At 42.2% G+C, this 24,740-nt stretch overlaps 1 protein-coding gene across 3 annotated transcripts in view; it reads right to left on the bottom strand.

Annotated features, from left to right (window-relative positions):
* The window catches only part of POU2F3 (POU class 2 homeobox 3), a 137,006-nt gene that overhangs the window by 66,479 nt on the left and 45,787 nt on the right, over nt 1–24,740 (bottom strand). The window lies entirely within an intron of this gene.

The following is a 24,740-nucleotide window of genomic DNA, read 5'->3' as shown; positions in this document are numbered from 1 at the left end:
ACAAGCTTGCTTTGCGTACACACTGTCAAGACAAAATCTCCTCGTTCTCAAACGCGGTGACATACAACACATACAACGGCAGGGGAAGTTCGATTCCACTGGCACAACCCTTGGGGCTGGTTTTGCTAATTTCATGTGTTTGCGTGTTAAATAAAAGTTTGGTAAGAGACGATTTGCACTTTTCAGTCTGTTACAGCTTTAAAAATGTGTTTTCTCCATTACAAATGCTACTTTTACTCTTGTCTCATACTTTATTCTGAGCAAGCGCGGGTTTCTTGGCATACACACGCTCAAGTTTCTCTTCGGCAACCAGCCCGACGAGGAACTCGACGAGCCAATTTGAGACTCCCGTCAAGGAAATAGAGAACTTGCTCTCTTTTTTGCTCGTTGAGTTCCTCGACAGTTTCCTGGATGAAAAATGTACACACGACCAGTTTCCTCAGCAAAATAGCACTCCCACCAAGTTTCTTGATGGATTCTGCCGAGGAAACTGGTCGTGTATACGAGGCCTCAGAGACAGTATTGCCCTTTGAATGCAACAGGAGGTAACATTTTCGCTGCACCAAAAAGCTAAGCATCATGGCCACGGCATGTGTACAACCCTATCTGGAAGCCTTTGCATGTTAAGTGGGGCAGTCAGGGACAGTCAAATCACAGCTCATCTGTCTATTTTTACAGTCCCTGACTGCAAGTATAAACAAGCACTAAGGAATGACTGTTACGTGCCATGAAAGAAGACAGTATGTATGCAGCTTCTCCTCCCTCAAGTATAGGATTAGAAGGTAGGAATAAGCAGGGCTTTTTTTCCTCAGAAAATAGGGGCAGGAACTCAACCATGACCCTCCAAAACCCCCCTTCCCCCAAGTATAGGATTGGAAGGTAGGAATAACTAAGAGAATGCACAATGTACATGTTATCATGAACCCATCATTGGAGCAGAATAGTGTCTGGCCACAAGCATTCATCCGTTCTGAGTTCCTTTAAAGCGGGGATATGCAATTAGCGGACCTCCAGATGTTGCAGAACTACAAATCCCATGAGGCATAGCAAGACTCTGACAGCCACAAGCATGGCACCCAGAGGCAGAAGCATGATGGGACTTGTAGTTTTGGAACAGCTGGAGGTCCGCTAATTGCATTTCCCTGCTTTAAAGTAAAAGTCCAGGCTATGCTTAACTAGTCCTAAAAATTCTCCCTTCTCCCTCCTAACACCTATGCTAACTAACCAGTGTAAGGCTGGATTCACATCTATGCATTTATTGTGCTTTTTGCAGATTTGCACTACAGAACGTGTTCCATAGGAAACCATGTTAAATGGACCGTCGTGCAACTCTGAAAAATGCAAAAGCACTAAAACTGAATAGGTGTGAATCCAGCCTAAGACTGGATTCACACCTATATGCAGTTTTAGTGCTTTTTGCATTTTGCAGATTTGCAGTACAGAACGTGTTCCATAGGGAACCATGTATAATGGACTGTAGTGCAACTCCGCAGAAAGCACTAAAACTGCATAGGTGTGAATCCAGCCTAAAACCCCATACACACTATTAGATTTTCTGCAGATTTTTGTCTTCAGATTTATCATAACCATATAATATGAGGTCAAACCTTAAGTTTCAATTTGTATGTAATAAGATAGGCCCTTGCACTACATGGTTTCTGTAAATCTGAAGCCAAAAATCTGCAGAAAATCTAATAGTGTGTATAAGGCTTTAGAAAGACGTATATACTTACCTATTTTCAGTCCAGTCCGGTCACATGATCCCCAGTGTCAGTCAGCGGCAGCTGCAGGGGAGAGGAGAGAGAGCATTCAAATACAGCTGGGAATGCCTGGGAGTGTTGACGTCACCCATAGGTTCCCACGGCCCATCCATTGTCAGCATTCCCTCCCCTCCCATGCAGCCATTGCTTACTGACATAGGAGAGCCAGATCACATAAGATTATTGGAGCGGGCTAAAAAAAAAAGAAAAAGGAAAGTATATACTGTATATCTTTATAAAGAGATGAGCAATGGTAAAGATGGAAAAGTAAATCAAAGAGACACACACTTTTTAATGTTCAAAAAAATAACAGAGATGTTTTAAAAGTATATTAAAGGCTAATAAAAATGTGCCTTCTAATTAGGGTCTCTACGTACATTTTATAGTTCTGTGGATGTAGAAAAGGTCTGTATTCCATTGCATGCAAAGTGGCATTTCCACAAAATGCACAGACCTTATGCCAACATACTTGTGGCATTCCATATGGGATGTCCCAGAGATGATCTGTTGACACCATTCATTGATCGTTTACATAGTTTTAAATATTACAATAGTACAGTTAGAAAATGCTTTCCATTACGGATTCTAATGTAGTGTGAAGTTGTTCAGGTGGTCAAAGATGGGCATGATATAATAAAGGTTGTAAAATGTATTTTTGGGGTTTCTGCCCCTATTGGGTGTAGAGGGTAGAGTGAAGAGAGAGTAGACAAGATGTGATCTAGGCAGAGGGAGGATAATTTGGGTCGTTAGCAGGGGGAGTGATCTAATGCCTTGTACACACGACCAGTTTTCCCACCGGGAAAACTGGCCGTGTATATTCTCCATGGCAGTTTTGCCAACAGGAAAACCGCCGGGAATCCCGGCAGGAAAAATTAGAACATGTTTTCTTTTTTCCTGCCCGGATTCCCAGCGGAATTTTTCCTGGCAGTTTTCCTATGGGAAACACTGCGATGGAGCATACACACGACTTTGGATTCCCGGCCAAAGCTCTCATGGCAGTTTTCCTGCCAGGAAAACCGGCCGTGTGAAGGGGAAAAAGCTGCCGAGCAGGTTCTCGGTTTTCTCCTTGGTTTTTCCGGCTGACTTTTTACTGCCGGGAAAACCAATCGTGTGTACAAGGCATAAGGCTGGATTCACATCTATGCAGTTTTAGTGATTTTTGCATTTTGCAGATTTGCACTACAGCCCATTTAACATGGTTTCCTATGGAACACGTTCATTAGTGCAAATCTGCAAAATACAAAAAGCACTAAAACTGCATAGATGTGAATCCAACCTAAGACAGTAGTTGTCCAGAATCAAGTAAAGGGGGAGAAGGCCAGAGGACAATATGCAGGAGAGGAAGGCTGAGGGAGAGCATGGGACCATAATAACCATAATACGTTTGTATAATGTGTTCAGAGTGAAAGTAATGATTGGTCCAGGTTCATCTGGCTGCTGTACTCCAGGTGGGACCATATTTTTAGAAATTAGGAGTGAGTGTCGTTGCAAGTAATTGAGAATTTTTGCCAATGGTGCCAACTACACTCTGCTTCATTTCTGCAAAGTTCAACGTTTATTGTTTCCATGCTTTAGCGCTTGCCTGATAGCAAGAAAGATAAAGGTTACCAATTTCCTTTATATATTTGGAGAGGTTGAAGATGGGTCTACTTAATAGAGCTTTTAAGAATGTTGGGTTCATTTTTAGCATAACCCATCTCTGAGAATTTTCTTGGACTAGAATGTTGGTTGAGCATTTTGCTGCAGCAGTCCACAATTTTTTTTCCAACTCCGATATTTCTAGGACCCTCCTAGATTGCTTTCCCATTTCAATAGGGACATTTCTAATTATTTGCAGAAGAGGAAAGGGCTGTGTGTATCTTAGTTATTATTCCTGTAGAGTGAGAATCACATAAGCAGTTATCTTCGGTGACAGGCATAAGGGACTGCCTGAGCAATTTTTGATGAGGATGCTAATATAGAGTTGTTTTGATTTAGAGGTATCTGAAGGTTTCCAAGTAGGGTATTTCTTAGTAGTCTCTGATGCCGCATACACACGATCATTTTTCAGCATGAAAAAAACTTTTTAAAAAAACTTCATTTTAAATGATCGTGTGTGGGCTTCACATCATTTTTCAGGTTCTGAAAAATGACCAAAAAAAAATTCGAACATGCTGCATTTTTTAACGTAGTTTTAAACAATGTCGTTTTTCGGGTAGTAAAAATAGATCTTGTGTGGGCTAAAACGATGTTAAAAACCCGCGCATTCTCAGAAGCAAGTTATGAGACGGGAGCGCTCGTTCTGGTAAAACTACCGTTCATAATGGAGTAAGCACATTCATCACGCTGTAACAGACAAAAAAGTGTGAATCGTCTTTTACTAACAAGGAATCAGCTAAAAGCAGCCCAAAGGGTTGCGTCATCTGAATGGAACTTCCCCTTTATAGTGCCGTCGTACGCGTTGTACGTCACCGCGCTTTGCTAGAGCATTTTTTTAAAACGATGGTGTGTGGGCAACGTCGTTTTAATGATGAAGTTGGAAAAACTTTGTTTTTTCTACATGTCGAAAAACATTGTTTTTTTTTTAATGCCGAAAAATTATCATGTGTACATGGCATAAGGTAGTGGTCTCCAAACTGTGGCACTAGGGCTGGATGTGACCCTTTGCTTGCCTTTGTCCAGCCATTAAGTCACATTTATTCCTACTGACACCAATGATGGGGCATTATTCCTCCCACTGACATCAACGATGGGGAACTATTCCTCCAGCTGACACCAATGATGGGGCACTATTTCTCCCACTGATACCAATAATGGAGCAATATTCCTCCCACTGATACCAATAATGGGGCACTATTCTTCCCATTGACGCCAATGATGGGGCACCATTTCTCCCACTGACACCAACGATGGGGCACTATTCCTCCCACTGATACTAATAATGTGGCACTATTCCTCCCATTGACACCAATGATGGGGCACTCTTTCTCCCACTAATACCAATGATGGGCCACTATTCCTCCCACTGATACCAATGATGAGGCACTAATAATCCCACTGACACCAATGTTGGGGAACTATTCCTCCATCTGGCACCAAGGATGGAGCACTGTTTCTCCTCCTACTAACCTCAGGTTCTATGTAATTTTTTAAATCCCACTGACCACCAAGCCAGAGACATTGTGGACTCCCTCTGACGCTGGAGCATTTTCTACTTCCACTGGCCTCAGTCTGGCCCTCCTAAAGTCAGGAAGACAGTGGATTGGCCCTTTTATTCCGAGAACCCTGATCCAAGCTAATATGTAGATGGTGCTTTGTGTGGGTGTGGTTAGAGTGTGGAAGGGGACACAGGGGGCCACATGATCTCAAATTGCCCGGGGGCCCCGTGAGCTGTCAGTTTGCCCCTAGGTTGCACTTGTATACCCATGTAGACTCTTCTCTTTACATTATTATTTATGGCCATACCTATACTGATAATTCAGAAGGAAATTTTGCATATGCAGCCCTGGGGCAAGAAAATGTAGTTTGCATGATTCAAACATCAGTGTACTTGTTATAATTTAAAACCTTGATTGTGAAGTTGTGTTACATACTAATAGAAGCATGTTTATCCAGGTACATGTGAATTTTTTTTCAAAGAACATGCAATTATAGATTCTAGAATAGCGTGCATCATTTCTAGTCTGCCTTACTTTGCATCAGCTTTAGGGCCCTTTCACACAGGGGGATCCTCTGTAAAATCCCAGCTGAGCCGTCGGCTGACAGGGCGGTCCCCGCACACTGTGCAGGGACCGCCCTGTCTTTCCTCCGCTCTCCCCTATGGGGGGATCGGATGAACACGGACCGTATGTTCGTGTTCTCCCGATCCGATCCGCCAGATGGAAGAAAAATAGGATTTTGTTCCGTCTGAAAAATCGGATCTTTGCGGAGGCGGGTGATTACGGGTGTCAGCGGATGGTCATCCGCTGACACCCGCAATCACATTGGGACCCATGTATGTCCCGTTTTGATCCGCAATGGATGGATGAAAATGCGGACATACGGTCCGCACGTCTGAAAGGGGCCTTAAGCTTCTCTTACGGTAATAATTTATGGTCACAGATAATTTGTATCTGTATACATTTGCAACATAATATCAATTGGAAAAAATAGTTCAGATGGGGAACCTATGACTTCTGAAGCAATGACTTCAGTCTCCAGTATTATGGAAAATGGACACTTAGAGAAAAGTTATAAATAAATATTTTATTGCTTGGGAGTCACTTCCCCATTTGTAAAGCACAATATCCAGAGCAAGGAAAACACATTTGCCAGGATCTTTTCTCTAAGGCTGGCCATAGATTATACAATTTTTATGTTCAAATAGATTTACCTTGAACCATGTAGTGCAATGGCCTGCCTGATTGCATACAAATTGAAAGTGTTTAGGGTTGACCTCATATTATATTAAAGGGAAATTGTACAAGAAAATTGTATAGTGTATGGCCAGCCTAATGAAAAAAGGCGTACACTGTAAAATGTGGTCATTTAAAGGCTGTTAAATGTTGAAATGCTCTAGAATTTCTAAATACATTCATAGTGCAGTGCACATGTGGGGAGGCAAAGTGTGATGCAGTGGCAACACTCAAAGTCCAGTTGCAGTAAACAGAACTTTAAATTTTAGGTTCATAAACGCACAACAACAATGCACAACAAGCCCGGCGGGAAGACAACCCGACTGGGGGCACTCACAGGATTACAGCGATGAGTGGTAGCAGTAGGTCTCAGGCATGCCGTCAGTGTCTGTGTCAAGGGGCAGAATGCAGCCTGGCCCATCAGTACTCAAGTAGGGAAGCTTCCAGGAAGAATTGCGTGACCCTGCAGTGTCCCTATTCATCTCAAACCTCTCCCTGATGCCAAGCACTGTCCCTGACAGACGGGTGACCTGTTTTACACTACCCACCCGTGAAATGCATGCCAAGCCGGGGTCTTAACCAATTCAGCCTCCGAGCCTCTTTTTTACACTTGTTGTTTACAAGTTAAAATATTTTTTTTTGCTAGAAAATTACTTATATATATATTCTAACACCCTAGCCCAATTTTTTTATATTGTGAAAGATAATGTTACGCCGAGTAAATTGATACCCAACATGTCACGCTTCAAAGTTGCGCCCGCTCGTGGAATGGCGACAAACTTTTACCCTTTTAAATCTCCATAGGCGATGTTTAAAAATTTCTACAAGTCACAAGTTTTGAGTTACAGATGGGGACTAGGGCTAGAATGATTGCTCTCACTCTAACGATCGAGGCGATACCTCACATGTGTGGTTTGAACACCGTTTTCATATGCGGGCGCTGCTTACGTATGCGTTCGCTTCAGTGTGCCTTCTACGAGGCGCTTTAAAAAAAAATCTTATTTATTTTACTTTTATTTTTTTATTTTTACACAATAAAAAATAATAATAATTGGGTCACTTTTATTCCTATTACAAGGAATGTAAACATTCCTTGTAATATAAAAAAGCATGACAGGACCTCTTAAATATGAGATCTGGGGTCAAAAAGACCTCAGATCTCATATTTACACTAAAATGCAATAATAAAAAAAAAAATACTGAAAATAAAAATCTCTCCTTTAAGAGCATTGGGCGAAAAGTGATGTTTGACATCGCTTCTGCCCTCCCATGCCATGGAACCGAGCAGGGGCCATCTTCCCCTAAGTCGGCAGCCAGACATACATGGGAGAGGACGCGATCATCTCCGCCGCTACCGGCGGGTTCGGTAAGCGGCGTAGATGCCTGGAACGCTGTGGGAGGGGGGGCACCTCTCCTGCTGCCGATAAAAGTGATCTTGCGGCGAATCAGTCACGGAGACCACTTTTTTCTGAAAGAAAAATGCACGCTGTTCCCAAAAATACCAGGGTTGTGGTAAGTTTAGAGCTTACAATCTAAAAAGGGAAGGTCAATTGATACAAAAGGTAATAGATGCGGGGGATGAGCTGATGGAGGAAGTAAAACAGTGTTAGTTAGAAGCAGGATAGGCTTCTTTAAAGAGAAGAGTTTTCAGGGATCATCTAAATATGGATAGATTAGGGGACAGTCGGACAGATTGGGGTAGGGAGTTCCAAAGGATGGGGGAAGCTCTAGAGAAATCCTGGAGGCGAGCATGGGAGGAGGTGACAAGGGAGCTAGAGAGCAGGAGGTCTTGGGAGGACCGAAGAGAGCGGCTTGGTTGGTATTTTGGGACTAGGTTAGTGATGTAGCTGGGGGCCGAGTTGTGGCTGGCTTTGTAAATGTAAAAGACTATGCTTGACCCAAGATGGCTGCCTGGGTCACGTGGAGCACCAGCATCCAATTAGATAGCTGATCCAGTGACCCAAGTGTAACAGACCTATGTATTCTGCCGGGACATCGATAATCTTCATGCAGGGAGGACTACAAGGAACTGCATGACTTGTCACAATTGGATGTACCACATTGTATTCTGAGCTCAAAGGGTTAATTGGACAAGGGTCTCTTTCACTGCTGAATGCTAATGTACCCTTTGCATAGCTAATGAACTCTCTTTTGTGTAGGTAACAGCCTCCTGTGAGGTGTATGCTGATGGGGATTATGTGTGAGTGATAATTGTTTTAAAGGTTAATTGAATTCTATTGTCTGATCAAGCTAAGTTTAGGAGCCAAAACGGCTAGCGACTGATTGGCTCAAGGGAATGTCATTATTTCAAAGTATGTGTATTGAAGCCCCCCCTGGGTGGGGGGGAGTGTCATTTGTTTTTGTACAGTTTGTAACCAGATATAAGGAGGTAAAATGTAGCATTAAAAGTCAGTCCTGCTTGACTCTGCAAACATAGCCCGTCTCGTTTCTTGAAAGGGCGTTCGATGGGATATACCGGCGGTACCTGCATATCGCAGCTTGCCAGGGAAAAGGACGTCTCCAACGGCTGAGACCCTCTCACTACATGGGTAGCCGTTACACCAAGAAACTATAGAGCAGTGTTTCTCAACCTATTTTCAGTCAAGGCACCCTTTAAAAATGATGGACAGTCCCGAGGCAGCCCATTCTAAAATGTAAAAACTATTCTAATTCTAGTTTTACATAATGCAGCAACATCCACAAATCCAAGTAGAAGACCCAACGTTAGAGGCGATTTATTTCTCCAATAAAACAAAGCTTTAATATCACTTTAAAGATGACATGAATGGATACAGTATAAGAGATTTTTCATTATTCTAGGGCAGAGTTAAGCTGATGATTTCAGGCTAGGACAACCTGAGCAGTGCCAGTCTCTTGCTGCTAAGAGATGTACCCACTAGTTGACAATCATCACCTTAGCAGCATACTGATTACAGCGTGATACAAAGGAGATGACTTGCCAACAAGTTATTAAACCTTTCAGTAGCAAGAGATTAAAATGGCGGATAGTGCCCTATTCCAAAGACCTGTTCACACTTGGATGTTTTCCTGCAGTTAGGCTCATACATTTAAATGCACAGAAAAGCATTTCAAATAGAAATTTCATGTATTACTATGTGGCCAGTTCATATCCCACATCTATAGCAATTTTGTATACTTGAATTTCCCCCCTCATGTTGTACAATGCATGACAAGATAAAGGGCCAGATTCAAGAAGCAATTGCGCCTGTGTAACCATAGGTTACACAGCGCAATTGCTTACTTGCTCCGGCGTAGCGAATGCTCCTGATTCAGGAACATCGCTACGCCAACTGCAGCCTAAAATCTGCGTGGCATAAGGCTCTTATGCCACGCAGATTTTAGGCTGCATTCTTGCGTTGGCCGCTAGGGGGCGCTCCCATTGTGAGATGTGTATAGTATGCAAATTGCATACTAACACCGATTCACAACGTTGCGCGAGCCCTGCGTACGCAAATTACGTAGTTTGCGTACGTCGGGTTTTGCGTAAGGTTACACATCCTAATAGCAGGCACAGCCAATGCTATAGGATACCCACGTTCCCGCGTCGCGATATTTAAAATCTACGTCGTTTGCGTAAGTGAATCGTGAATGGCGCTGGACGCCATTCACGTTCACTTTGAAGCAAATGACGTCCTTGCGACGTCATTTGCCGCAATGCACGTCGGGAAAGTTTCCCGACGGAGCATGCGCTCTATGCTCGGCGCTCTATGCTTACGCTGGGCAATTTTGCCGGCGCGCCCTCGCAATTTACGGAGCTACTGCTCCGTGAATCGAGGGCAGCGCAAAATATTTGCAGGGGCGCAGGGCGAAATCGTTGCCCTGTGCCTCCGCAAATAAAGCGCAAATGTATCTGAATCTGGGCCAAAGTGTTTAAAACCGAAAGTGTGTGCCAAAAGTGCACATAAATGCACATACACTACACCCTGTGAAAACGCAGCTCTATAATCAGGGCTCAAGTCCTGCGGGAACGCGTGGGAACGGAGTCCCTGCACTTTTTTCACAGCAGGAACGCAGTTCCCTTTGCAGGACTAGAGCAGCCTTGAGCAGCCGAGCCGCCCGAGCCAATCCTTCACTAAGCGGCGATGCCCAGCTCGAGTCACTGTCAGGGGCAGGCAAGTAATGTTTTAGAAAGAACTTGCTCTTTCTAAATCCCGCGATAACTCGCGGCAGACCACCGCAATGTCTCCTGGGAACAATGAAAAAAGGTCCCAGGAGACATTGCGGCATCAAGGAAGTGATGGAATACCCACACACTACCCGATGAATCCATATACAGGAAGCGGCCAGTAACATAAAGGATTACTAAGGTACAGTGGATCGGGAAAAAAAACAAAAAAAACATGCGGTTTAGTAATTATGCATATGAGCGTATAATTTTATGTTTCGGTGGGGGAGTTTATCTTGGGTGGGAGTTCCCACACTTTTTTCCCCAGGACTTGACTCCTGTCTATAATCATTAACCCCCTTGTTAGGATCGGTATCCCCGAGTCACGCTTGGGGTGGATGTGCAGAGTGTGCAGCGGCGCGGCTTACCTGCTCGCTGAATCCACAGGCAAGTTACTTACCTTGTCCCTGGATCCAGCGATGCCACCCCGCTGTGTGAGCGAGCGGGTCCTCCTCGCTCGATTCACAGTGTCCCCATGTGCCGCCGATCTCCGTTCCCTGCAACGTTACGACGCACGGGAGCGGAGAACGGCGCCAAATTAAAAAAAGTAAACAAACACTATACATACAGTATACTGTAATCTTATAGATTACAATACTGTATGTAAAAAATACACACACCCCTTGTTCCTAGTGGTCTGCCCAGTGCCCTACATGTACTTTTATAAAATAAAAACTGTTCTTTCTCCCTGCAAACTGTAGATTGTCCAAAAGTGTCCCTTTATGTCAAAAATGGTTTTAGATCAGCTAGAAAACAGCGATAATAAATTATAATCACTTGCAGAATTGTGCGATAGCGATTTGTGGGGAAATACGTCATAAAAAAATAAAAGTAATGACAGCGACAATTCTGCAACTGAGCAAATTTCAGTGATTTTGAGTTGATTACATTATTGAATAATTTTTATTATAATTATATTATTATTTGTTATAATTATTTATAATTATTTATTATATTATAATTTATAATTTTGTTTTAAAAAAAAAAATCATACCCGGGATGCCTACAAGACTCTTGTTTGGTCAGATTTAAGTGAGTTATTCCTAAAAATTACAGACCTACAGTATAAAACGCCAAATTTCCTTGCAAAATAATTGTACCGCTTTTGGTACGTAATTCCAGACAGAATCATACCGCCAGGGAGGTTAAAGGCTTATGGTGTCTGTCGAAAGTTCGAAGAAGATTCGACAAGCAGCTAAACTGTACGACGCCGCAATCGTACATTTCCGGTCAAATGCTCGGCCCATAGGCTATAGAAGAATTAGAATGTTAGTTGACTAGTAATAATAATTTATAAATATAATTATTACTAGTGTCATACAACATTAGAATTCTTCTATAGCTTGTAGGCGCAACATTCGACCGGAAATGTACGATTGCGGCGTTGTACAGTTTAGCTGCTCCGTCGAATCTTCTTAGAACATTCGACAGACACCATAAGCCTTCCATGACAGATTCGACCTTAATTAATTCTGATTTTCGGACGAATGCATTTTTTAACGAAACAAAATAAATAAAAATGAATTTCGGGAGTAACTAATTTAATGAATTTTTTGGACGAAAACGAAATTCCGAAACTAAATATTTCATGTTTGCACGTGTCTACTAACTAGTCCACATTGACCAGCCATTGTTTCCGTCAGTTGGTTGGAGAGCCGAACAAAGCCGGGATCAGCTTTGATCGGCTCTGAGCTATGGTAACCCAGAAGCAATGACCTGACATCACTTCCCGCTTCCCCGGATGTCAACGGCACCAAATCAAAAGCATTCAAAAACAGAGGAGGGATTTGGGGTCTTATAGACGGTGACCCCAGATCTCTCCATAAAGAGCACCTGTCACATGGTTATTGCTGTCACAAGGATGTTTACAGTCCTTATGACAGCAACAAGAGTAATAAAAATAAATAAAACAACAGTGTAAAAATAAAAATAAAAATAATAAAATAAATCAATAATGCACAAAGGTGAACGCATGCCTCGGTCCCAAATGCACGCAAACGGCGATCGTCCCACACATGTGAGGTATCACCGCAAAACGCTAGATCATGGGCCCCTAATCCATGCGCCCGGCCCCTAATCTTCATGCAGGGTACCGGACGCATGGATTTAATTTTTTTTTTGAAGCGTGTGATTAGAGCCTGAGGCTTCAAAAAAGGATGGGCTCGGGGGAGCAGAGCACTGCGCCCTGAGCTCACCCAGTTGTGTGACAAAAGCGTATCAATGTCTTCCTGCTTCTCCTCCCAGCCAATCAGGAAGTGAGTCTTAAGCCCCAATTGGCCGAGAGGAGAAGCGACTGTATTGGCTGTGAGCAGGGGGGGAGGCACAGAAGAAGAGATGCAGGGGGAAGCCGCCGAAGCTGCCTGGATGGGTTAAGTGCAGGGCTGATGACTAAGCACTGTTTGTTAGTGTGAAATGCGTCATCTATTTTTGATTTAATTGAATTTTCTGAATAAAAGGCAACAACTTTTTTGGAGTGCGGCTGTCCAGAACTTCTTCCTGTTTTATGGATGGGTTAAGTGCAGGGCTGATGGACAAATGATCGACCGAGTGATGAGGGGGGTTTGACTGATTGACCGACCGAGCGACATGGGGGTTTGACTGACTGACCGGTCGAACCAAGGGGGAGGTCGGGTGGTTTATTTGCCGCCCCCCCAAAAAATAGAGCACCAGCCACTACTGATAATACTGCACTTAGGTGGCAGTCCCCCCTTTCTTTCCCTGAGGTCAAAGCCAAGCATCTGACTTCAGGGTGGAGATATATGGAGATAAGAAGTGGTACAATCATCTGGCAGTTAACATACTTGACATTGCTAAAGGTATAACCAGGCAATGAATTGCCCAATATATTATTATTATTATACAGGATTCATATAGCGCCAACAGTTTGCGCAGCGCTTTACATCAGGAAAGACAGTACAGTCACAATACAAATCAATACAGGAGGGATCAGAGGGCCCTGCTCGTTAGAGCTTACAATCTAGAAGGGAGGGTCAAGTGGAACAAAGAGTAGTAGCTGTGGGAGATGATCAGATGGACTCAAATGAAAATACAGTTGTTAGGTGTGGGAAGGGTAGGCTTCTCTGAAGAGGAGGGTTTTCAGGGATCCTTTAAAAGCTGATAGAGAAGGATATAGGTGGATAGATTGGGGTAAGGAGTACATATATGCAGTACCTTTGAAATGTTAAATAATATCAGAGAGATTTTTTGAAGTCCAGGGCAGTGCAAAGGGGGGCAGAGGAATGGCACAACACTTCTCTGTAGCAGTCACTACTGTTACCCTTCACAATGCCAGAAGACAGACACTCAGATCAGCACAAATTTCTGATAATTTTATGGAGAAGGCTAAGAATATATAACCATGCCAATGGTGCAGCAGAAAACATATAGCACAGTGAGGAAGGTTTGTGGTCCAGGCTGATAGGACAGTCAAAATTAGAAGCAGCTTGTGTTACACTAACAGTGTAGCACAAGCTGGCGGGGACTCTTTCTGTGCTGCCCCCCAGCAAAGTGCTGCCCTAGGCCTGGGCCATGTTGGTCTAGGCCAGGATACAGCGTTGGCTGCAGCACAACGCACTACTTCTTAGGCATTGCTCTGTGAACAAATGCAAAGTGCACCTATTTTTGTGTGCATCGAGGTACACCCAAGGCCTCTTTCACACGGGACGGATCCGTGATGATCCGCCCGGTGAACCTCCGCTTGCTCAGCAGGGATTGCTCCGCTGATCCCCGCTAAGCTGGCGGATGACAGGGCAGTCCCTGCACACTGTGCAGGGACCGCCCTGTCAGATCTCCGCTCTCCCCTATGGGAGGATCAGATGAACACGGACTGTCTGTCCGTGTTCACCTGATCCGATACGCAGACAGATGGAAAAATATGGTTTTCCTCCGTCTGCAGAATCGGAGGATTGCGGACCCGGATGTTCATCCGCTGACACCTGCAATCTCATAGGGATCAATGTATGTCCCTTTTTCATCCGTACACGGATGGATGAAAAAGCGTACATAAGGTCCGCCCATGTGAAAGAGACCTAACTCATTTATTTGAAATGGACTGCCTAACATAGTCTGTTTCAACACACTTCAGTGCATGAAAACCCATGTGAATGGGCCCTTCATTTAACCAGTTTAACCAGTTGAGTACATCCTGGAGTCTTTCCCCATTGGGCTCCAGCTTGGCAGTCAAGATTTACGTAGTTACATAGTAGGTGCTACAAAGATCCAAATCTTTGTAGCAGATCTGCCATTAGCACTTGTTAAAATGTAAACTAAGTTTATACATTGTAATTAGTTACAACTGTCAAGAGATGCTAATTATAAAGTATTTTCCCCGGAGTTGCTGAAGAAAACCTTATATAACATTTTTTTCCCTGAATACTTCCTTGTTATCACTGACTAGTCCTAATTAATATCTTATTTTTTTCCCATGCTTTCATTAGCTACTCTTTTTGCAGATTAAAAAAAGAAATACTATCTGTACAAGAAAATCATGTTTGTTCATCTTGTTTGATTTATTTTTGAGGCATAAGGCTCCATTCACACTATGGCGTTCCATTTTGTGGGCCACAAATCGTGGGACCCCCTTGCAATCCCTGTTACTTTGAATGGCACCCAAATCACGGAACAATTTTTTTCTACGATTATCACCTGACGAATCGCAGTAAAAACGCACAAACAGAATTGTGGGACTCCTGTTGCCCCAAAAGAAGTGAAGTTCTTTTGGGCGTCAGGTGTCACGCAATAGGAAAGTCATTGCCAAATGAACAGGTCCAAAAGCTAAAATGTGAAATGGGCTCCTAAGCTACACTATGTTATTAAAGAAGGATGAAAGTGACCCAACGCACCCCGAATAAACAATGACATGTTTCCATCCCAAATTATTCCTATTGTGATTATTATGTAAATCTTGTATGATTGAATCTAGATTATTATATTATGTTGCTTAGTTAATAATTTCTTTGCTCTCTCATATGATGGACCACCCTTGGTGGTGAACGGCATCTAATCAAAATGAATTAGATCAACTCTTCTAAATGTATTCATATCTATCATTCACAATGACATGTTTCATGCAAAGCTTCAATTTCCTATATTACTAAAAGTCTCTGCTCAAATTCCTCCTGAAGGAGTTCTATTGGGTTGAGGTCAGGACAGTCAAGTTCCTCCACCCCAAACTCGCTCATCCATGTCTTTATAGACCTTTTTTGTGCACTGGTGCAGTCATGTTAAAACAGGAAGGAGCCACCCCCAAACTGTTCCCACAAAGTTGGGAGCATGAAATTGTCCAAAATGTCTCGGTGTACTGACGCCTTAAAAGTTCCCTTCATTGGAACTAAGGGGCCAAGCCCGACCCCTGAAAAACAACACCACACCATAACCCCCCCTCCACCAAATGATTTGGACCAGTGCACAAAGCAAGGTCCATAAAGACATGGATGAGCCGGTTTGGGGTGGAGGAAATTGAATGGCCTGTCCAGTCCTGACCTCAACCCGATAGAACACCTTTGGGATGAATTAGAGCAGAGAATGCGAGCCAGGCCTCCTCGGCCAACACAGTGCCTGACCTCACAAATGCCCTTCTGAAAGAATGGTCAGACTTTTCCATAGGCACACTCCTAAACCTTGTGGACAGCCTTCCTAGAAGAGTTGAAGCTGTTATAGCTTCAAAGAATGTTGAACCCTACGGACTAAGACTGGGATGCCATTAAAGTTCATGTGCATGTAAACGCAGGAGTCCCAATACCTTTGGTAATATAGTGTTATCTTTTACAAATGTTTTTCACCTAACACCAAAAAATAAATGATTATCTGTCTAAAGAAAGAGCTGGCATGTTTGCTGACCTGCTATAATAACAGTACAGGCAAATAAATTGTAAAAAAATACTTCCAAGTCTGTATGTCCTGAGAAAAATTGATGTTATAAGAAACGTTAATGAAAATGAAATAATGTTTTAAAAAAAATGTATATATATATATATATATATATATATATATATATATATATATATATATATATCTCCTACATGATATGACTGTTTATTGTATGTGTATAGTGCTTTACTATGAGAACTGTGCTTAGCCTATTTGCATAACCTGCTCATTTTCATATTGCTGCTTGGTGAGATGGGACATATTTTCCTAACTGAGGCTCACAGTTTTCATGACCAGTCATCCAAATGTTTAAAATTCAAATAAGGTCTATTATGTCCGCTCCACAAGAGTTAACATAAAGGAGATCTGTCTGTTAAATCCGCAATCATGACAAACACCTGTTTTCACTGAAAACCATAGCCAGGTGTTTGAAATAAAACCAAAAGGGAAGAAATACTGTATTTATTGGTGTATAACACTCACTTTTTTACCCTGAAAATAGAGAGTAAACTGTGCCTGCATGTTATACGCAGGGGGCTATGGAAAGTTTTTTACCTGAAACTTCCCGCTTAAAGTTAGGGTGCGTGTTATACGCCGATAAATACGGTATATATTCGAATTCATGAGTAAGTAATTCACTATAGTCTGTAAAAATAATTAAACAAATTGACTGAAAAAATATTGGAACCCCTAAGACAGTGGTTCTCAAACTCAGTCCTCAAGTACCCTCCAACAGGCCATAGTTTCAGGTTTTCCTTTACTTTGCACAGCTGTTTTAAAGCAATATCAATGACATGGTATTGCTAAGAGCTATTTTATCTAAAGGAAGTTCCCAAAATATGGCCTGTTGGGGGTACATGAGGACTGAGGTTGAGAACTACTGTCCTAAGATACCACCAGGAACTCCATGCATGCATACACCCTGGAATGGATTCATAAACACTAGAGAAAAGAAAACTGGATTCAACCATTCAGCTTCATATGTTCATTTTGAAGGGTAAGCATGGGTCAGGGAATACCACTGTATATTCTGTGCTTGAGTTTACATAACTGAGGTCCATTATGTGGCTTGCATTCAAATTATTTTTGATATAGTAAGATAATTTCCTACATGGCTACCGCACATTTACAGTTGATAACTTGTAGTAAAGTGTGTGCTTACTCATACATCCCAAAACCTTATAATATTACATTGGAACACTTAAGCCGGCTTCCTGTCAACTCAAAACCAAAAATCCAAGCCTATTTTCTAACCTCAAACCCCTTTGAAGTTAGAAACATTTTAATATATATATTTTTTTAAATCTGCTTCAAGCTGATTTATGATGAGCTTGAATAACTTCAGGCAAAATCTTAAACAAACAATTGCAAAAGAAAAAATAACACATGCCTCAAACTTCTAGTAACGATAACAGTAACATTAAAAAGATCTTTTACATCTCGGGTTCTTACAGGTTCAAAAGAAGAATGAATATTCCCTCACTTGTTGTGAATTTGTGTTAATTTTAAAGCTCATAACCTAAGGTAGACATGCAAATCAGGCAAACCCTGTAGATCTCAAATCCCCTGGGACTTTATTTGCAACTCATCACTTCAATATCTGAAAATATGCTTGGTCATGCCTTTTCTGTATTTCATGCCTCTATGTCAATGTATTATTATGCTTCACTAACCATTTTTATTGTAATATGGATGTTTATTTTTTAATAAATAAGTTTGAAGTGATGTTTAAAGGCTGATTTTTTTTCTTGGTTTGAGTGATGAGGGGTTGGAAGCTCTGTCAGGTTATTTTTGCTGTCTGTGTCCCGATTTGACCTATCCTAGTGACAGTTAAACCGCTTCCAGCCCAGTCCTATTTTGGCATTCCTCGCCTACATGTAAAATTCATAATTTTATTGCTAGAAAATTACTCAGAACCCCCAAACATGATATATTTTAGCAGAGACCATAGGGAATAAAATGGTGGTCATTGCAATTTTTTATGTCACACAGTATTTCCGCAGCAATTTTTCAAACTTATTTGGAAAAAAAAACACTTTTGTGAATTAAAACAAAACACTAATGTTAGTCCATTTTTTTTTATAATGTGAAAAATGATGTTACAGCGAGTAAATAGATACTTAGCATGCCATGCTTTAAAATGGCGCACACTCGTGGAATGGTGCCAAAACTTCGGTACTTAAAAATCTCCATTGACTACGCTTTAAAAATGTTTACAGGTAAGCTTTTTAGAGTTATACATGAGGTCCTGTGCTAGAATTATTGCTCTCACTGTAACGTTTGTGGCGATACCTCACATGTTCAGTTTAAACGCTGTTTACATATGTGGGTGCGACCTACGTATGCGTTTGCTTCTGTGTGCAAGCACGAGGGGATGAGGTGCACTTTAAAAACGTTTACACTTTCCTGTAAAAATGTTTTTGATTATTTTTATTCCTATAATGTAGGGCATGACAAGTCCTCTTTTGGAGGGGTCTGGGGTCTATAAGTCATATGTTGCCCCCCGAGGCCCTCAGAGCTAGTGTCCCCACTCGAAAATTTCAGGGCGTGTCTTAAACAGCAAGAGGTGTGGCTTTGACAGGAAGGGATGGGTCATATTTAAATTAGCGGGTGCACGAGTTTGGTCAGGCCTAGTGTAGCACAAAACCTAAATACTCTACTGGGGGCATGCCTAGCCATACACAAAATCCAACTTTAAAGACGATGCTCATTTGCATATGTCTATTAGGGACTGCCGTAGTGCGAAAGGGAGGCAGACAAAACTCTAAGGGCCTATTCAAATTTAAGCGATGTGTTGCAGCACATTAACGCATATGTAACACACATGTAATGCACATGTGTTAATGAGTGCTTTTTTTTTCAGGGCATGCATTTTCATGCAGTGCATTAAGGAATTCTATTCATTAAAAAATGCACATGACCCTTCTTTAGTAATGAAACGCATCACAACACACATTATGTGCATCGTGGTGCAGTGCAGTGCATCTTGCAACACTTTACTGTACAGTGCGTTAGGATGTCATTCACAATGAATGGCATCACATCACACAAAGAGAAGGTGCATTGTCAGTGTGGTCATGGTGTAGTTAGCAATGATTAGTCAGGTTCAGCTTAACTCATGTTGTCGTATTGAAGATGTTTAACCACTCATCTAGGTAGTAACCCAAGTTTTAGTGAGTGTCAGGCCTCGTACACACGACCGAGGAACTCGTCGTAAATGAAACATTGTTTTCCTCGACGAGTTCCTTGTTAGGCTTGTCGAGAATCTTGACAAGCTTTCTTTGCGTACACACTGTCAAGACAAAATCTCGACCGAGAAACTCGACGGGCGAAACACATCATTTTCCTTGTTGAGTTCCTTGTTAGGCTTGTCAAGGAACTCGACAAGGCAAGTTTCTCCATTTCCGTTGAGGAAATAGAGAACTTGCTCTCTTTTTGGCTCGTCGAGTTTCTCGACAGTTTCCTCGACGAAAATATACACACGACCGGTTTCCTCGGCAAAAAAACATCTCCCAGCAAGTTTCTTGCTGGTTTTTGCCGAGAAACTCGGTCGTGTGTACGAGGCCTTACTATGTCAGTCTTGTCAATCCAGTCACCACAGGGTCATGCAATGGTGTTGATTTACTAAAGGCAAATAGGCTGTTTGCTTTTCAGGAGGATTTTCCCCCCATCTTTAGTGACTGAGGAGAAAATTACCCAAACACATCCAAGATTAAAAAAAAAATGTAAAACTATATTTTTGCTTGAACATGATTGGATGATGGACGTCAGCAGAGCTTTACCTCATTCACTAAGCTGAGGGAAATTTCCCTTGAAAAGTGAACAGCCTATTTGCTTTTAGTAAATCAACCCACTTCACAGAATTTGATTGTCTCATGTATGGAAGCTTCTTGGTATAGAGATTTTTAAGTACAGTTTTGAAGGTTGCCAGGAGAAATAGGAAGGAGGCAATGCCATTCTGTTCACTTTAAGTGGTGGGTTTATCCAACAGGATGCTCTAATAAATGTACAGACAATAATGGATTTAGTAGAGCATAGACCTTGCACATGGTTTACAGTTTGTGTCTTTACAAAGTGGGAGAAATATATTATTGGTGTTCTATTTTCATAATAAGTGAGTTCTACTGAGTGCATCAATGCAGAGATGGATTATTGGCAAGGCAAGCTATACAGAAACCTAGGGCCCTGTAGGAAAGAGTGGTCCCTTTCACAAAGGCAATCAGATCAGGTCCACCTGTCAGTTCTTCAGGCGGACCTGATCGGATGGACCAGACATTCCTGTGGACTGGTGGAAATAAACAGACTTATGTCAGTTTACACCTGCCTACCTCCGATCCACTAAAAGCAAACGGAAGAGGATTTATCCTCATGTGTTGGTGGATCGGTATATGTTTATTACAGTAAAATGCATAAGATTCAAAAGTATCAAATGACATCTCCAGTATCACATGTATACAGTTGAACCCTGGAACTTGGTGGAACTCAGTTCCACCACCTCTGGTTCAGGCCCTTTGCTCCCTGCTCAGCACTATCACTTGTAAACACATGAAAAGAAAAAAAAGACAAGAATTGGAGAGGCAAGGAAGGATTGGGCTACTAGTTTGGTCCATCGTATTTTGAGTCAAAGCCTGTAGAACCTGAAATATGTGGAAATCAGGGCAAGCCCATCCGGGGATGCTCAGATGTTTAGTGATGCTCTAAATAAAATTGAATAGAGGGTGTCACTATATATCTGCTGTAATTTTGAGTTTCTTAGTACTGTGCATCCCCGTTCTCCGCATCTTGGAGTAAATGTTCTACCCTCAGCTTCTGCTGCAGCCCAGACAGAACTGTGAAATTGACCCTGTATGTCCCACAGTCTTGAAGCTATAAAAAATATAAAAAAAATATAAAGCCTTCTTAACCAGAAACAGACAACCGTCAACACTTGCTCAGGCCCTAAGATCTTATATGCCTAAATTGAATAGTTAATGATTAAAATAACTGGTAGGTTACTGAGGACTAAGCAGTTACAATGAAAATAAAGGATTACTCCTAAAGCAAAATGCCATAAAAAAAAAAGATAAAAATGAATACCCCCTTTAAAGATAAAATAAGCAAACCAACTTTTGCTACCTAATTCAGCTTTAATCCAGAGATTTCCACCAAATAACTTTTTCCTTTAGATATATGACTTCAGTCAGATGGCCACCATCATTCAACTTACTTCCTCTGAGCTCAAATTGTCCCAGACCTGTCCCAGTCTGATACTAGACAGCAGTGGCGGTTCGTCCATAGAGGGCGCTGGAGCGCCACCCCCTCTGGCTCTCACCGCCACTGAGTCTAATAACATAGATTCATGCATTGCATGAATCTATGTTATTATCGCGGCTGCCGCTGTTCTATTCAGATGGTCGGCGCTCATGTCCGGCCATCTAAATAACGGCAGCTGGTTGACTGTACGGAAGTGCCTATCAGAGCCAACGGCTCTGATAGGCTTTTCCGAGTACAGCCCTCGGGTCCCGGAAGCTTATACAAGGAACGCACTAGTGATGCGCTCCTTGTATAAGACTGACAGGCGTCTCAGCCAATCAGGTTCACCGGTTCTGGTAACCTGGTAACCTGATTGGCTGAAGCGTCATCGAGGGCGGGAGAAGACATCGAGGGACGGTGGAAGCAGGATGGCTGACTCCAAAAAGGTAAGTGCCGGGCTGAAATGGGGAGGGGGCATTTTACAGGGCACAGTGGCAGAATTTAACAGGGCACAGTGGCGAGTACAATTGATGGGCACAGTGGCGAGTACATTCGATGGGCACAGTGGCAAGTACAATTGATGGGCACAGTGGTGACAACAATTGATGGGCATAGTGGTGACAACAATTCATGGGCGCAATGGTGACAACAATTGATGGGCACAGTGGTGACAACAATTCATGGGCACAGTGGTAACGTTTGATGGCATGGCACAGTGGCTGCGTTTGGCATGGCACAGTGGTGACAACAATTGATGGGCACAGTGGTGACAATTGATGGGCACAGTGGTGACAATTGATAGCACAGTGGTGACAGTTGATTGGCACAGTGGCTGCGTTTGATGGCATGGCACAGTGGGGACAATTGATGGCACAGTGGCGACAATTGATGGCATGGCACAGTGGCTGCAATTGATGGGCACAGTAGCTGTGTATGATGGGCACAGTGGCTACCTTTGATGGGCACAATGACTGCAATTGATGGGCACAGTAACTGTGTATGATGGGCACAGTGAGGCTGCAATTGTTTTTTTTTGCACCCCCCCAAAAATTTGGAGCACCAGCCGCCACTGCTAGACAGTGAAAAGAGAAGCAGTCCAATGATAAACTAATCTCTGTCACTTTGCTTTATTCTCCTATCAGCACTGCTTCTTCCTATAACACCCTATTTCTACTATACAGTGGCTGCTAGTGGTTAATAATAGGTAAGACTCGTGGCTTGCATTAAAAATAAAAAGCTGCATTAACGTGTTTCTTACTATCTACCTAGAATTCAGCATCTATACCCAAGAGTTTCTCTTTCCCTCTTCCATGGCACCTTTTACTGTTTTGTACTGTTATACTGTTTCCTTTTCTACCGTTTTGCAGTAGTATACCAAATCTGATGACAATTCTCCTGCTAACTGTCCTTAATTTTGGAATATATATTTTTTTAGATCAAGAACGAGTATTGTCACAGTTGACACTGCCAGGTGCTACAAAGAGAGTTTTTTCAATTTGATTGCCCTTGACTGCAATTCTGTAATTATCAGGATGTCTGGTTATTAGCTGCGCCTGTGCAAAGATAGCTATTCCATTATTTTTGTATTACATTAAATATACAGTATAGTGGTAAACTAATCTGTATACAACAATCAGATTGCTATAATCGCTGTGCGTTTAATGGAGCAAGAAAATCATTTTTGCTGGAGCTTGAATGTGCACATCTTCCGCTATATAAAGGCGAAAAATGCACTCTAGGGATAGGTAAATAGCAATTAGGCAGAAAATATCAATCTTAGAAGATTGAATTCCACAAGAAGGATTGGTAAGGAAATGTAAGTGGTCATTGGAGAAACCCTACAGACATTCTTAAACTAGACTGCAAATAACAAAATTGGGCAAAATTCTCCCTGATATCTGTCAGTGCTAAAGGGAAGTCCCAAAGTTAATACCTGAATAGGGTTTGATTTGGCCTTAATCTATTTCTCCATCATGTTGTGTTATGTATGTTTGTTCTGTTTCAATTTCATATAATTGTTGTAGTTTAGATCATTTTTATATATTTTATGTGACTGGATAAGAAGCATTTTAAGGGTTAACTATACATTGTAATTTTTATTGAGTTTTTTTAACTCTTTTTATTAGAATTTTAATAACACAAACATCACCTGCGCAAAGGTACAGTAATTTAGACAGACCGCTGTGCCGAACAACTGGCAACAACAAAAAGAATACAATACAAGTGTGTGTAGCCCACCCCTATGCAGTGCCTTGCAAAAGTATTCACCCCCCTTGGCATTTTTCACGTTTTGTTGCCTCACAACCTGGAATTAACATGGATTGTTTGAGGATTTGCATAATTTAATTTACAGAACATGCCCACAACTTTGAAGATGTTTTTTTCATTGTGAAGCAAACAACAAATAGGACAAAAGAAAAAGTCAACGTGCATAACTATTCACCCCCCTAAAGTCAATACTTTGTAGAGCTACCTTTTGCAGCTACCACCGCTCCAAGACGCTTTGGATAAGTCTCTATGAGCTTGCCACATCTTACCACTGTGATTCTTGCCCATTCCTCCTTGCAAAACTGCTCCAGCTCCTTCAGGTTGGATGGCTTGCACTTGTGAACAGCAATCTTTAAGTCTGACCACAGATGTTCTATTGGATTGAGGTCTGGGCTTTGACTAGGCCATTCCAACACATTTACATGTTTCCCCTTATACCACTCAAGTGTTGCTTTAGCAGTATGTTTGGGGTCATTGTCCTGCTGAAAGGTAAACCTCCGTCCTAGCCTCAAATCACACACAGAGTGGTACAGGTTTTTCTCAAGAATATCCCTGTATTTAGCACCATCCATCTTTCCCTCAACTCTGACCAGTTTCCCAGTCCCAACTGCTGAAAAACATGCTCGCAGCATGATGATGCCACCACCATGTTGGGATGGTGTTCTTTGGGTGATGTGATGTGTTGGGTTTGTGCCAGATATAGCATTTTATTTGATGGCCAAAAAGTTCAATTTTAGTCTCATCAGACCAGAACACCTTCCTCCATACATTTTGGGAGACTCCTGCATGCCTTTTCGCAAATTCAAAATGTGCCATTTTGTTTTTTGTTGTTTGTTAATGGGTTTCTTCTGGCCACTCTGCCATAAAGCCCAACTCTATGGAGCGTACACCTTATTGTCGTCCTATGTACGGATACCCTAGTCTCTGCTGTGGAAGAGACTAGGGTGGCTTTGGCCAATTATGGCTCAGGGGGTTTAGTACACTCAGATAGCACATTTGTCACGCTGTAACAGACTGAAAAGCACGAAGACTGAAAAGCGTGAATCGTCTCTC

Source organism: Rana temporaria, chromosome 10, assembly GCF_905171775.1.
Source record: "Rana temporaria chromosome 10, aRanTem1.1, whole genome shotgun sequence".
Lineage (NCBI taxonomy): Eukaryota > Metazoa > Chordata > Amphibia > Anura > Ranidae > Rana > Rana temporaria.
The sequence above is the reverse complement of the archived record's forward strand: the minus strand, read 5'-3'. Positions and strand labels throughout refer to the sequence as shown.